The sequence below is a fragment of the Aquarana catesbeiana genome, linkage group LG11 (genome assembly GCF_042186555.1).
Source record: "Aquarana catesbeiana isolate 2022-GZ linkage group LG11, ASM4218655v1, whole genome shotgun sequence".
NCBI lineage: Eukaryota > Metazoa > Chordata > Amphibia > Anura > Ranidae > Aquarana > Aquarana catesbeiana.
Window position 1 is genome coordinate 165,182,366 of NC_133334.1, and position 15,734 is coordinate 165,198,099.

The following is a 15,734-nucleotide window of genomic DNA, read 5'->3' on the forward strand; positions in this document are numbered from 1 at the left end:
GTGATGAACTCTCTTATTTCGAAGGTCTCATTTTCATAATTAGTGAAGCTCTTCATCCCTCTATTGCTGGTCTTAACTGTTCTACAGCATACACACTTCCTGCATGGGAAAAAACCATTTAAATCTATTTTTATAGCGAGGCGACCAGGTGGGTCAAGGATCTTTCTCACCACCCTATCTCCAAAACTGGGAGCCCTTCTATAAATAAACCTAGCGAGTTCTGGCAAAACCTCCCCCAAATGGCAATCCCTACAAAGAATATACCAATATTTCTTAAAAATATCTTCAATTTCTTTGTATTGACAATGATAATTCGAAATAAAGCCCCACTGGTGTTGTTCATTGGAGGTGGTAATTTCTTTTTCTTTGCTTTTTAAACACTCTTCCCTTGGAATACTGGCTACCTGCTCTATAACTCTATCCAGGGATCCTTCCGAATATCCCTTTTGCAGGAACCTCTCCTTTAATATGTTGGCCTGTGTGTAATATTTTTCCTGTTCAGAGCAGTTTCGGCGGATCCTCAGCATTTGTCCCTTTGGAATGTTTTTAATCCAAGCAGGGTAATGACCACTCGTGATGGACAAAAAGCTGTTTCGATCCGTTGGTTTAAAAAATACACATGTGCCTAGAGAGTTCCCTCTTTTCTCAATTGTTACATCCAGGAAGTTGACACTCATGTCACTCACTTGTGCCTCCAATCTGATATTATTTCCATTGGTGTTCAGGTAGCCCAAAAATTCATCCAAAGATTCCCTAGACCCCTCCCAAATTAATAGGAGGTCGTCTATGAATCTTCGGTAAAGTTTGAGTTGGGGCAATTGTCTACTGAATATATATCTGTCTTCCCACTCAGCCATAAACAGGTTGGCGAGGCTGGGAGCATATCTAGCTCCCATAGCCACGCCAACCTGCTGAGAGAAAAAGTGCCCATTCCACCAAAAATAATTATGCAACATGCAGAAGTTCAAGGCCTGACCCAAAAAACGCTTCTGCATGTCGGGAATGTCCTCTCTCCTACTTAATGCCCAATTCAGCGACAAGGATGCATCCTCGTGCTGAATGATCGTGTAGAGTGAGGCCACATCGGCCGTGACCAGATAGGTCTCGGCCGTGGGATTAAGATGAATCTCACTCAAATGTTGGAGAAGGTCAGTGGTATCTCTAAGATATGCCCTAGTAATCTTCACACTAGGCTGGAGAAATGTATCCAAGTATTCTCCAAGCCTTGCCGTTACCGATCCTATCCCATTCACGATGGGACGTGCTGGGGGTGATTTAGCATCCTTGTGGATTTTAGGTAACGTGTAGATTACTGGAATCCTACAGGCGCTCGGGACCAGATATCTCCTTTCTCTCGTATTTAGGGCCCCTGTAGCATATCCCCACTCCACTAATAAGTTGAGTTGATCCTTATATTTCTCCGTGGGGTCACTGGTAAGTCTCTCATAAGTTGAGCGGTCCCCCAGCATATCAGTGAGTTGTTCATGGTAAAAGGTCTTATCCATGATAACGACCCCCCCCCCCTTGTCGGCTGGGCGTATAATAATGTTATTCCTTTTTTCCAAGGATCGAATTCCCTCATTAATATATTTTGGATTGACATTTTCTTTCACAGTTAGTTGTTCTATATCATTCAACACCAGATTTTCAACAAATTCAACAAATTTGAAGTGTATATTGATACACATTTATACAAATTTATACGGACTCTGAACATTAAAAAATATTTCTTGAGCCACCCGCTAGCCCCCAGGAATGATGGTGTATCATCTTTGAGGAAAGTGGATAGTGGCTTAAGGCATAAGTCCGTATTTAATCCCCAAAACTCTAGCAATCACTGTATAGAGGTCTTTAAAAATCTGGTGTTGAATGATATAGAACAACTAACTGTGAAAGAAAATGTCAATCCAAAATATATTAATGAGGGAATTCGATCCTTGGAAAAAAGGAATAACATTATTATACGCCCAGCCGACAAGGGAGGGGGGGTCGTTATCATGGATAAGACCTTTTACCATGAACAACTCACTGATATGCTGGGGGACCGCTCAACTTATGAGAGACTTACCAGTGACTCCACGGAGAAATATAAGGATCAACTCAACTTATTAGTGGAGTGGGGATATGCTACAGGGGCCCTAAATATGAGAGAAAGGAGATATCTGGTCCCGAGCGCCTGTAGGATTCCAGTAATCTACACGTTACCTAAAATCCACAAGGATGCTAAATCACCCCCAGCACGTCCCATCGTGAATGGGATAGGATCGGTAATGGCAAGCCTTGGAGAATACTTGGATAAATTTCTCCAGCCTAGTGTGAAGATTACTAGGGCATATCTTAGAGATACCACTGACCTTCTCCAACATTTGAGTGAGATTCATCTTAATCCCACGGCCGAGACCTATCTGGTCACGGCTGATGTGGCCTCACTCTACACGATCATTCAGCACGAGGATGCATCCTTGTCGCTGAATTGGGCATTAAGTAGGAGAGAGGACATTCCCGACATGCAGAAGCGTTTTTTGGGTCAGGCCTTGAACTTCTGCATGTCGCATAATTATTTTTGGTGGAATGGGCACTTTTTCTCTCAGCAGGTTGGCGTGGCTATGGGAGCTAGATATGCTCCCAGCCTCGCCAACCTGTTTATGGCTGAGTGGGAAGACAGATATATATTCAGTAGACAATTGCCCCAACTCAAACTTTACAGAAGATTCATAGACGACCTCCTATTTATTTGGGAGGGGTCTAGGGAATCTATGGATGAATTTTTGGGCTACCTGAACACCAATGGAAATAATATCAGATTGGAGGCACAAGTGAGTGACATGAGTGTCAACTTCCTGGATGTAACAATTGAGAAAAGAGGGAACTCTCTAGGCACATGTGTATTTTTTAAACCAACGGATCGAAACAGCTTTTTGTCCATCACCAGTGGTCACCACCCTGCTTGGATTAAAAACATTCCAAAGGGACAAATGCTGAGGATCCGCCGGAACTGCTCTGAACAGGAAAAATATTACACACAGGCCAACATATTAAAGGAGAGGTTCCTGCAAAAGGGATATTCGGAAGGATCCCTGGATAGAGTTATAGAGCAGGTAGCCAGTATTCCAAGTGAAGAGTGTTTAAAAAGCAAAGAAAAAGAAATTACCACCTCCAATGAACAACACCAGTGGGGCTTTATTTCGAATTATCATTGTCAATACAAAGAAATTGAAGATATTTTTAAGAAATAGTGGTATATTCTTTGTAGGGATCGCCATTTGGGGGAGGTTTTACCAGAACTCCCTAGGTTTATTTATAGAAGGGCTCCCAGTTTTGGAGATAGGGTGGTGAGAAAGATCCTTGACCCACCTGGTCGCCCCTCTATAAAAATAGATTTAAATGTTTTTTTTCCCATGCAGGAAGTGTGTATGCTGTAGAACAGTTAAGACCAGCAATAGAGGGATGAAGAGCATCACTAATTATGAAAATGAGACCTTCGAAATAAGAGAGTTCATCACTTGCAACTCATCGTACGTGGTGTATCTAATTTGGTGCCCCTGTGGTCTGTTTTATGTTGGGCGCACTAAGCGACTTCTAAGGGTGCGAATCTCGGAACATATTACTAATATTAGAAACGGATTCAAGTACCATAGTGTGTCCCTCCATTTTAAAGAAAAACATGATCAGGACCCTAGTCTTCTTCAGTTCTGTGGGATTGATATAGTTTATCCTACCTGGAGAGGCTCAAATCGGGTGAGGGATTTATCCCAACGAGAGACTCGATGGATATTCCTGCTAAAATGTCTTTTTCCGAAAGGCCTAAACATAGAATTGGATCTTAACTGCTTCATCAATAATTATTAAATATTATATTACCCCCCCTCCCCTCCTCCCCTTTCTTTTATCCCTCCCTCCCTTCCCTCCCCCTTCCCCCCCTTCCCCCTTGTCCCTACCCCCTATTTCTATATATATATATATATGAGTATGTTTTGTTTTTTTTTTTTTGTTTTGTTGATGATTCAGTAAGATCTATCTTTGGATATAGGTTAACTATGCACAGCACTTTAGGGGATACACTGGTATTTTGAAACTCCAAGTGCTGGGCTAAATACTCTCTAGATATAAAATAAAAAAAGATTTAGAGAGGATTTCGGGGGGTGAGAAGGATTTATGGTTCATATATATAAATATGAATGTTTGTTACTGAGACGTAAACAACCATTGTTCCCCTCCTGGGGTGTAGGAAGGATATAAATATTTTTTCTTAAGGGCAACTTTGAGGTATTTATTGGGTTAATGATGTAGACTCATCCGTTGATAGGGTAGCAGTAATGGATTTTTATTTTTATGTAATTTTTCATATCTAACCACTTGTTCAAGGGAATGATGTCCCTCAGTTTTAATGTAGTTTTAATCCATATAAGGGAGAATTAACCCGCTTTTAAACTTGTGTGGAGGAGAAATCCTCATTTTAATATTATTGGATTAAATGTTTTTGGCATGTATATTAATATTATGATTAATGATCTTACTTGCTCTGCTGCATTGTAATGGTGATGTATGGTGCGAGCGGGGACACAGGGAGCGCGCAGGCCAGTAAGGTTACTTCCGCTCGGATCGGGAGCGGAGGGTATAAAAGAATGATTGCCGTGCCGTGTAGCCAATCCCATGATTAAGTCTTCATGACGAAACATGTCGGGGCGTGGCTACACGGCAATCGAACGCTTGTGACGTAGGACGCTGTGACAGGGAGCGCCATACGAGGAAGTGCGGAAGTGGGTCCTAGTAACACCAGGGAGCGGGTGAGACGGGTATTGGAGAGCGCAGTACCTGGGTCCGCCGCGACCACCATACACTGGTTATACTGTTTGGAGTTTGTGCTGTGACAGCTTGCTGTGCTGTGCTGTTTTTGAGCTTGCAGTGAATTTTAAAGACGTGAGTTTAATGGTGGAGGAGTGTGTTATTTAATAAATATCATTACGTTATTGCACTATTGGATCATTTTCTTTTTTTCATGTGGAGAGAGCTTTTGATCATTACACTCTGGATATGTAAAGGTGGATTATTGGAGACCATTTATTTCCCCTTTCTGTGTGGAAAAAAGCTTTGTGGCCCAACACGAGAGTGTGGGCGAAAGGAGCTGGTGAGTGTATTAGCCTAAGGGGAGTGGATTCACGGTCACAGAGGTGCGGTGGAAGATTTACTTAAAGTGGAGATCTACACAGTATCACGTCACGGATCAATACATTTTTTTGGACTTTTTTGACACATTTGTGGACTTATTTACACTGGTGTTTTATATATTTAATTTTATATATAATTTTGTGTACAGCTATGATATTCACGTAATTGGGTATGCGCACTATACTTGTGAATTAGATCATATTATTTTGATGCACGAAGGAGTAAATATATAAGTTCATCACTAGTGGATTATTTTAATTTATTTTTTTATTTTATTTTGTTTATGATTAGGATTTATTTAGTGCTGCTATTTGAGATCACTTGGGGCGAGTTTGTGGTGAATCAAATTTTTTCAAAAAATGTTTTCAGTTTCCCTGTGCCTCTCCTTCCCTGTGTGAAGGGGAAGAGAAGGGAGAAGAGATCAGCGCTGTGCACAGCTGCATCTATTCTCCCTTCTCTTCCTCTTCACACATCATACAAGCAGGAGCCTTTGGCTCTTGCTGCTCTCAATCAAATGCAGTGAAGAGGAAGTGTGCCTAATAACGACCTATATGAAATCTGAAATTGCCATCGCGGTGCGGATAGTGAATACACGTATTACACCCCATCTCAAGTCTCATACTCCAGAATAGACCTTTTTAGCACAGATAAAAGGACTCAACATATTTAATCTTCAATGATTGGTGATATTACGTGGTCTGACCACACTCTGATCAGTATTGAGCTTGGACACCCTTGAAGACCCAATATTCCCCACCTCTGGAGGCTAAATGCTACCCTTGTTGCAGATCCCAAAATTACCACCAGATGATCAAGGATGCCCATCAAAAATTCTTTGAATCCAGTGAAACCACAGATGTCACCACACCTCTGCTATGAGCCTCCTACAAAGCCTACAAAAGAGGCATTCTTATAAAGCTACATACTTATGGCAAAAGCCAGAGGACCCATCAAATAGAGATTTTAGAATCCATTAAACTTAAAGAGACGCAAAATTAACTTAACCCTTCCCCTAGTCTCTTTTCTTTCCTGCTTTCTGAAAGAAACAAACTTTATTCCCTCTTACTATATAAATATGATCTAAATTTAAGACGAGCTAAAGCAACATATTACTCATTAGGGAACAAAGCCAGAGCTCTTTTAGCTAGACATGTAATACAGCAATGCATTAAAGCCAAAATAGCCTCAATCCGACATGTCACTACTAACGCTCCATTGGCCAACCCACAGGATATAGTAAACACATTTAGCAATTACTATTGCTTGCTATGCAATCTACAAAATTATATATCCACCCCCAACCCTCTCACACTGCTATAAGGACTTTTCTTCATTCATTTGATCTCCCCACCTTATCCCCAGCCCAACTCCAATCTATTGGATCAAACGCCAGAGAAGGCGTTTGATCAAGTTCATTGGACATTCTTAAAGGCGGTACTACAAAAATATGAAATTATGGGCTGGTTGCAATCAGCAATTATGTCATTTAATTCTTCTCCATCAGCATTGACCGCAGGCACCCTTTTCAAGCATTTTGACATTAATAGTACCAGTTGGGGATGCCCCCTCTCACCTATCATCTTTGCACTTATCATTGAACCACTAGCAGAAAAAATCAGAGAAGACCCCTTAATTTCAGGTATTCCATTTAATGTCTCAGAACATAAGTTTAGCTTCTTTGCTGATGATATAATCCTGATGGTTACCAATCCCATGCAGTCCCTCCCAGCAATTTGAGATAATCTCGTCAAGTACACAGTAGTTTCCTACTATAAATTAAATGAAAGCAAACCATTGCTCCTAAACTTGCACACTCCGCATAGTATCCAAAACCCTGTTGCAACGTCCCTTTCATTCGTGTGGGCCAAACACCCGATACCATATCTAGGTATAAAATTTAACTCCCTCAACCCCCCAACTTTTTTACTTTAGCCATAAAGTATTTTTACAATCAATATCAAAAGAATTTGTGGCACTTAGATTCTCTGGCCTCTCAAAACTAGGTCAGATTGCAACCATGAAAATGCTAATAGTACCCAAATTGCTGTATATTTTTAGAACACTACCAATACCACTACCTTCTAACTTTCTCCACAAAATACAAACTCAATTTAATCATTATGTATGGGACTATGGATGCCCTCGCTGGACAACTAATATACGTATATGTCCTGCTAGAAGAGGTTGTACAGGCCTCCCCCAGATAACACATATTATCTAGCTACACTCTTGGATCCATTGTATTATTGGTGGCACCCCACGAGAAAAAAAAACATGGTCCTGGATTGAATCCCTACTGTTTCGCCCAACAAAACCACCTCCAACTCCGTACAAAAGAGTACTCATGCTCTGAATTAGACTATCCCTTTATTATAGCATCCTTTGATGCTTGGTCTAAACTCTTACCACATCCATTCACAATACACCCCCATAGAAACATACCACTGTCTACTGATGCCTTACACTGTATGATCCCAAACCTCAACCTACTTAACTAGAAATGCTATGGCACGCGAACCCTACTGGACCTCCATATAGATCACAACTTAGCACCCTTCCAATACCTACAGGACAAATACGCTTTATGCCCCACTGATCTCTTCACCTATATGAGAATACATCATTGTTTTCGATCAACTAATGCCCCCCCCCCCCTTATGGAAACCCTTTTATTACCCTTATTTAAATATTTCAACAATCACCAGTACCCTGGAAAAGGAATATCCCTATTCCACTCATTTACTTAACATAAAACTAACTTCTAGAACCCCAACTCTGACTAAATGGGAATTGACCGAGAGTAACTCAGACCAGGAATGGGAAAAGACTCTTTGCTATACTTACATAGCCTCCCATTGTTCCAACCATTGGGAATTATATTTAAAATTCCTTCACACCTGTAAGGCTATCTAAATTTTACCCCAATCACTCTCAGTGCTATTGGAGACATTGTGTGGTCTTGCAAGTACATCTGTTCATTTTGGAATCAAATCTAACCCTAATATCTTAGATTGTAGGATACCCTATTAGTCCCATCCCTGCCTTAGCCCTACTTCATGCTGGTTTAGAAAAGCTCCCTCCCAACACTACTATGATTATAATACATCTACTACATGCAACAAAACCTAATATTTACCAGATTATAGTCATTTTCAATACAACCATCAACTTCAACGATTAATGATATAAACTATCAATGCGAAATGAAGAAGAAAAAACCTACCCTATGTCAAACATTTTGCAACCTGGTCTTTATGGTTTCATAATTCTAAATGCACGGTTACACCCTGATATTTGAAATTGCTCTGGGGCATGTAAAGTCTTTCACTGGTACACTTGATCTCTTCTCTGGTTGTTATTCCTTGTACCCTCTTCTCCACCTCCCTTTACTCACCCCCCCCCCCCTTACCCTACCATTTCCTTCCTTCCTCTTCTCAGGTTCACTATAAAATCAACACAATCTATATAAGTTGTTTATTATGCAACTGACTTATCCAAAATATTGTACTCTTTCTATGTGCTTGAGTATATTGCTTATACCTCTTTACTTTCTCACCATTGCACTTGTGAACCTGACTAACATACCCCTTGTTTTTGTAATTGTTAAAATTGCAATAAAAAACTATTACAACAAAATAAATAAATACCAAACAAAAAAGTACACTTGTTATTTTTTCTTATACATGTACATATTTATTCCCAGAATTATAATTTTAGAAAAAGCATTATTAATGCTGGTCTCCAGAGAAATAAAAATGTCTACAAATATAAAGTAATGTTGCCTGGAGGATTTTTTTTTTTTTTTTAATATCCGGAAAAGGAGGAGGATTATGTCCAAGATTCTTGGACAAATGCTATCCTGTTAAAGTTTTGGATCAAGCCATCAACAAAGTCACGGGAATCTCTATTGATACAGAAAGCGAAGGATAGGTTACCTGATGAAAGGTATGAATGGGTATTTCTTACTTCTTATTCTGATTAGCTTAGGGTTGTAAAAGAGGTTAGTCCAGAGACACTGGAATATTTTGAAAAGTGACAAGATTTTGAGGCCTCATTTACCTGATAACTCTTCTGTGATTTTCTGTGAGGAAGGGACATACTTACGTGATATGATCGCTCCTAATTTAGTGGAGCGTCCCATTACTCTTTCATGCATAGCGGTCATTACAGTGGACAGCTATTTAAAAGCTGTTTCCTGACAGACTCCATGGCAGCATACGTTTGGGTAGCCACACCCTCGCTCCTACCCCATAGGACCTAACTCCCACAAATATTCAGGCTAAACCAGAGGCCACGTTCCTTTTTTGCCTTCCTCACTCATAGGACCATTTCGGATAAAGTTTCCCACCTTTTGGAAGATGTGGCAACCAGGGTCTCACGTAGGACAGCCATGCGGATATTGGGAGATTCCTGTGCTATCCTTTGCTGTCCAGAAGTTTCCAGGATGGCTCTAGTAGTCACCGAATCCCCAGCTAACAGCAGGGTGGTGAATGGCACACAAGTGCAGAAGATTGATACCTGTAATAATGGAAGCTCTGCCAATGGTGAACAGTTGCGTCAGGTCGGATGCCCTGCTAACAGTGAGTGACCTCTAAAGTGTGCCCAGCATGATGGTGTGCACTCCTGTTCCTACCTCTGGAATCTGGGTCACCCTGAGGATGCATCAATTGCCCTGTGGAAGAGGTCCAGGATACGTGAGTATGTTTGGCTTGACGTCAGAGAAGGGACCAGACACCAGAAAAGTAAATAAATAATAACCAAAATGAAAACATATGAGATGTCTATGCTCTGAAATGCATTCGGCATTTTTATCAAAGTTTGATGCAGTTACTTTCTGTCCAGAACAGATATGTTTGTTTAAGGAAGGTTTTTCTTTCTGTGTTGGAGGGCTCTGTCTAGTGAAATCACCTGTGTATTGATGCTCTGATGTAAGAAGTCTGCAGTGGTAGTATTTCTTTAGCAGAAGGTAACCCATTAGGGGTTTTGCTCACCTAATAAACAAACAACTGTTATTTTGTCTCTCTGGACAGCTTAGAAAATTTCAGCAGCTGCAACTTCAGCAGCTGCAGTTTGAATTGGGAATGTTATTTAATAAATTACTGCATGGCTTGAGTAGCAATTGTTCATGTTATAATTTTTATTTTTCTAACAATGTGGAATTCTCCCTTAGACCCCTTTCACACTGGGGCGCATTGCAGGCGCTATAACGCAAAAAATAGCGCCTGCAAAGCGCCCTGAAAGAGCCGCTGCTGTCTCTCCAATGCAAAAGCCCCGAGGGCTTTTACACTGGAGCCGTGCGCTAGCAGGACGTTAAAAAAAATCCTGCTAGCAGCATCTTTGGAGCAGTGAAGATGCTGCTAGCAGGACTTACTACTACTGTATACTACTATATACACTGCTCCTTCACCGATCCTGCCCATTGAAATAAATTGGGCAGCGTGGCTATACCACCGTCATAGCGCTGCTGCAGCAGCGCTTTGCAGTGGTTTTAACCCTTTCTCGGCCACTAGTGGGGGGGTGCAGCAAAATTGACGGTAAAGCGTCGCTATTTTTAGTGGCACTTTATCGTCGACTCACCCACCGCCCCAGTGTGAAAGGGGCCTTCGACTTGCAGGGATTTGTTTATTAGTCCTTGTGCCGCTGCAGCCTAATACCTCTATGCCTTGACTGTTCTATGCAGGTTATAGCTGGAGGGGGGCAGTGTCTTCCTTACTGATATTGTTTCTGAATTATCAGCCCTTCTGCAGGCCACTTAAAGCTAGTTTATCGAAAGCTGACTAATGGATACTTGCTATTAAGCATCCCCAGATCTACATGTATTATGCACACCGTAAACTGCACCTGCTCATGCCTTGGCTGGTAAAACCCTGTATGAATTTCCTACCTTTTTCAAGCATCCAGTGAGCAAGATGACAAGGTTACCATGGGTAGTCAAGACACTATAAAAATGTCTGTTACAACTCTCCCTGTGCAAGGGTTATCTACAACAAATGCCAAGCTTTTTAATCCTCTTCAAACAATTCCTAAAAGGAAGATGTGGATGAGGAAGATCTTTGAGCAGTTTTTTGTAAAGCTGTTAAGATGCCTAAAATGGCAGAGGCACCTGCAATGCAAGTATTTTAGCACTTTCATAGGAGTGCATTGCCTTTTTTCCTATGACGTTTAAGCTAGAAGCTTATTCTTGAAGAGGGGTGCAAATTGAACAGAAGGACTGAGCAGCAGAATGTCTTAGTGGTCAGCACCTTGCAGTACTAGGTTGCTCAAGTACAAAACCTTACCAGGACACTTCTACTTGTACTGCAGGATGTCAGATTAAGGCACTTATGGGGAAGAGGATTTCCAGCATAATGAGTCTCCTCATTGGAGGATGTTGTGGCCTTCAGGAGTATACTCAATCATGATGATTGTGTGTGTCCTTGGGGGTGTAGCATCTTTTAGTGGTAGTTTTGTGTTGGAATGGTCCCTAAGGGGTATATCTATCTGCAATAGCAGCCTAGGAGGCTGTCTTAACCCTTGCCTCTCTCCAATGCAATGGAAGTTGTGATGAAGAATATTAATTCTATCCTAAAGAATAATTCTGACAAGTTGGACAATCTGGTCTGCATTGCAAGAGTTTAAACTGTCCCCTTCAAGGGCTAGCTAATAGCTGGGAATAATTTTACAAGTGGGACAATCTTGTCTGCATTGCGAGAGTCTAGCAGTCCCTTTAAAGGGCTAACTTCATTTGATAGCAAATAGCTGGAAAAATTTCTACAAGTGGGACAGTCATGTCTGCATTGCGAGAGTCTAGCAGTCCCCTTCAAGAGCTAGCTTTATTTGATAGCAAATAGCTGGGAATTATTCTACAAGTGGGGCAATCTTGTCTGCATTGTGAGTCTAAACCAATGTTTCTCAACTCCAGTCCTCAAGTACCCCCAACAGGTCATGTTTTTATGATTTCCTTCAGATAAAATGGCTGTGCCAATTACTAAGGCAGTGATCACCTCCGAAAAATGGAAAGCCTGAAAACATGACCTGTTGGGGGAACTTGAGGACTGAAGTTGAGAAACCTTGGTCTAAACAGTCCCCTTCAAGGGCTAGTTTCATTTGACAGGTAAAAGCTGTGTTTAGTCTGCCCTCCTGCCTCAAAGTACATGTCTGCTGAATGAAAGAGGACTGTGGTTCAAGAGTCAGTGTCTAACTCCAAAAGGGTTTACTCTTGCAATTCTGGCCTGAAGTCCAGAAAGAATTGAAGAGAGAGAGTCCTCAACCAAGTAGTCAGCAAAGAGCTCCACTTCTGGGGGAGAGGTTGCTTACTGGCCTTTTTCATATTTGTGCCACCCATGTGTATCTTATGGGTACCTGGTTGCTCCTCTTCTGATAGGGAGTTACAGCCTTGGTCACGGACGGTTGGACCCTCAGGTCAAGCACTTCAGGCCATGTTGGTCAATCACGAAGAAATGGATTCTCGACAGCCGTACTCCGATAAAAGCCTTTATTGTAATGAATAGTCAATGTTCATGTGACAACAGAAGTAGGACAAACACCTGACTCGTTTCACAACATAATTGTTCCTTAGTCATAGCTAAATGACCACATATTGTTTGACAACTATATACCAGATTCAAACATGTCACATGATGCATTCAATGATTTTAAATTGCAAACACATGTGGCCAAAAAAGGGGGGTGGAAGAGGAAGAGACACATATATACATGCGAGGCCCCTGAGAAAACATGGAAAAAATGGAAAACATGGAAATAGATCACAAAACGAGATGGTTAACATAAACAAAAAAAAGGAAAAAGGGATTACTATAGATACATGTACATATCAAAGATACGCATATATAAGAAAATCCAATATCCCGAAATAGTCAAAAAAGTGAAAACATGATAATAAAGACATGGTAAACCATCACCATGTATAATACGGGGAAATGCAGGAAAGCATGAAATCATAACAATAAAAACTAGATACATTTATAAATAAAAGTACATGTGCAAATTGTTGCAAAGCAACATTTAATACTAAAACTGTGTTTATAAATCATGTCTAAAAATCTATCAAAACATGTTGGAACGTACCATGTTTATATGTAGGAACTTCAGTTCACGGGGTGCCACTAAAGAATAAAGGCACAAATACAAATGCAATGTGGTGGTGTGATGATGTAAATAGAAAAACTCTATTAAGCGCTCAGCCCCAGACCATTTGGCTGGCCAAAGACCAGAGCACTCTTTGCGATTCGGCACTGCGTCGCTTTAACTGACAATTGCGTGGTCGTGCGACGTGGCTCCCAAACAAAATTTTTTTCCCCACAAATAGAGCTTTCTTTTGGTGGTATTTGATCACCTCTGCGGTTTTTATTTTTTGCATTATAAACAAAAAAAGAGCGACAATTTTGAAAAAAAAAAAAAACAATATTTTTTACTTTTTGCTATAATAAATATCCCCAAAAAATATATAAAAAAACATTTTTTTTCCTCAGTTTAGGCCGATACGTATTCTTCTACATATTTTTGGTAAAAAAAATCGCAATAAGTGTATATTGATTTGTTTGCGCAAAAGTTATAGCGTTTACAAAATAGGGGATAATTTTTTTTTTTTTACTAGTAATGGCGGCGATCAGCGATTTTTATCATGACTGCGACATTATGGCGGACACGTCGTACAATTTTGACACATTTTTGGGACCACTGGCATTAATACAGCGATCAGTGCGATTAAAAATGCATTGATTACTGTAAAAATGTCACTGGGCAATGGGGTAAAAAATAGTTGGGGGGTAGGGGGGAGGGGGTGGTTGGGGGGGGGGGAGGACGGGTGGGGGGAGGAATGTGTGCATGGGTGTGTGGTGGGGAGGGGGGGAAGGTTGTTTTTGAAGTAAGGGGAGGAGAAGCAGGGAGAAGTTTAACCCACAAATATCACTGGAGTCACATTAAGAGTTGGTTCAATTTTGTTAAGAGACACAAGGACATAGGATTCACTGATGTATGATAGAGGTGGCTTTAATAGTACTGGGAACTTAAAAAAGAAGCTCACTATATGTTCCTGGAACGTTCGGGGAGTTAAAGACATTTTAAAAAGGCAGTCGATCCTCTCTATGGCTGATAAAGGGGGGGTTCAGATACTGTGCCTGCAGGAGACGCACCTGGATAAGGATTCAATTAAGATAATGATCCATAAAAAATTTCAGATACAGTTTCATTCCACTCACACCTCGTACTCAAGGGGGGTGAGTGTCTTGATAAAATCAGGGCTGGCCTTCTCCTGCAGCCAGAGAAAGGTGGATGTATTGGGCCGGTATATTTTTCTATATTGCACAATTGAGAATAGGAAATGTGTATTAGCTAATATTTATATTCCTCCCCCTTTTGGGAGGGAGGTTTTGGATGACCTAACTGAATTTATGGCAGGCTTCTCAGGGGTCCCGGTAGTAGCGGTCGGGGATTTCAACATGACCATGAACAATGAGACAGATAGGTTCCCATCAAAAAAGTTGGGTAGAGGAAAACCTAAGAGCCCCCTTTCTCAATATTGTGATGAAGTGGGACTGATGGACATCTGGAGAGAGAGGCATCCCGAGGTGAGACAATACTCCTGTCACTCCAGGACACATGCCACCCTGTCCAGGATAGACCTAGTGTTGGGCAATGAGGAATCGCTAGACATGGTGGAAAAAATAGTCTATGAGCCAAGAGGGATTTCGGACCACTCGCCAGTGTTGATTGACCTAAAGGGTGAGAGAGGCCTTAACAAGGGCGACTGGAAGGTAAGTCCCTTTTGGCTCGAGATTATCGAGGACGCGGGCACTGTAGTGGAGAAGCTGATGGAGTTTGCAGATTTGAATATAGGCACTGCTCCATTAGGGATAGTTTGGGATGCCCTGAAGGCCTTTCTCCGGGGGATCCTGATACAAAAAATATCCTATACTAAGAAAAAATCACAGATAGAAGAACTAAAAGTTAAGGAGAGGGTTAGAAGGGCAGAAGAACGGTATGTTGAGGCACCGACCCCATCCAGATATGAGGCGTGGGTAGAGAGGCAAAATGAGTATAGCAGAACGGTAATGGAAAAGATGGGGTGGAAAAAGTTATTTCAAAAACGGAGGTTTGCTTGTGAGGGGGAGTGTGTGGGGAAGACTTTGGCACTGATTATCAGGGCCAATGGCCTTCCAAATTATATACCAGCAATTGAAGGAAGAGAGGGAATAATAAAAAACACTAACCCAGAAATATTAGAAGAGTTTAGAGAATATTTAAAAAATCTATATAGTTCAGCACAGGTAGATGTGACGGGAGAAATGAAGGTTTTTTTTGGACAGCTAAAGTTAACCCCGCTTGCGAAAGAGGATCGGGAAATGTTGGAGGCCCCTCTGACACTAGTAGAGTTACAAAGGGTTGTGGCAGATATGGCTAACCAGAAAGCCCCTGGCCCCGATGGTTTACCCATAGAAATTTTCAAAAAGTATGGGGATTTTTTACTCCCCATGCTCTTGGAAGTACTAAACGGCACTAAGAAGGACAGTAATTTACCTGCGTCTATGACAGAAGCCATCATAATAATGTTGCTGAAGGAGGGG

General features: G+C 41.2%; 1 protein-coding gene across 1 annotated transcript in view; it reads right to left on the reverse strand.

Moving 5' to 3' along the window:
• Positions 1-15,734, reverse strand: part of SLC6A2 (solute carrier family 6 member 2) — a 1,144,495-nt gene that overhangs the window by 858,301 nt on the left and 270,460 nt on the right. The gene's annotated exons all lie outside the window — the stretch shown is intronic.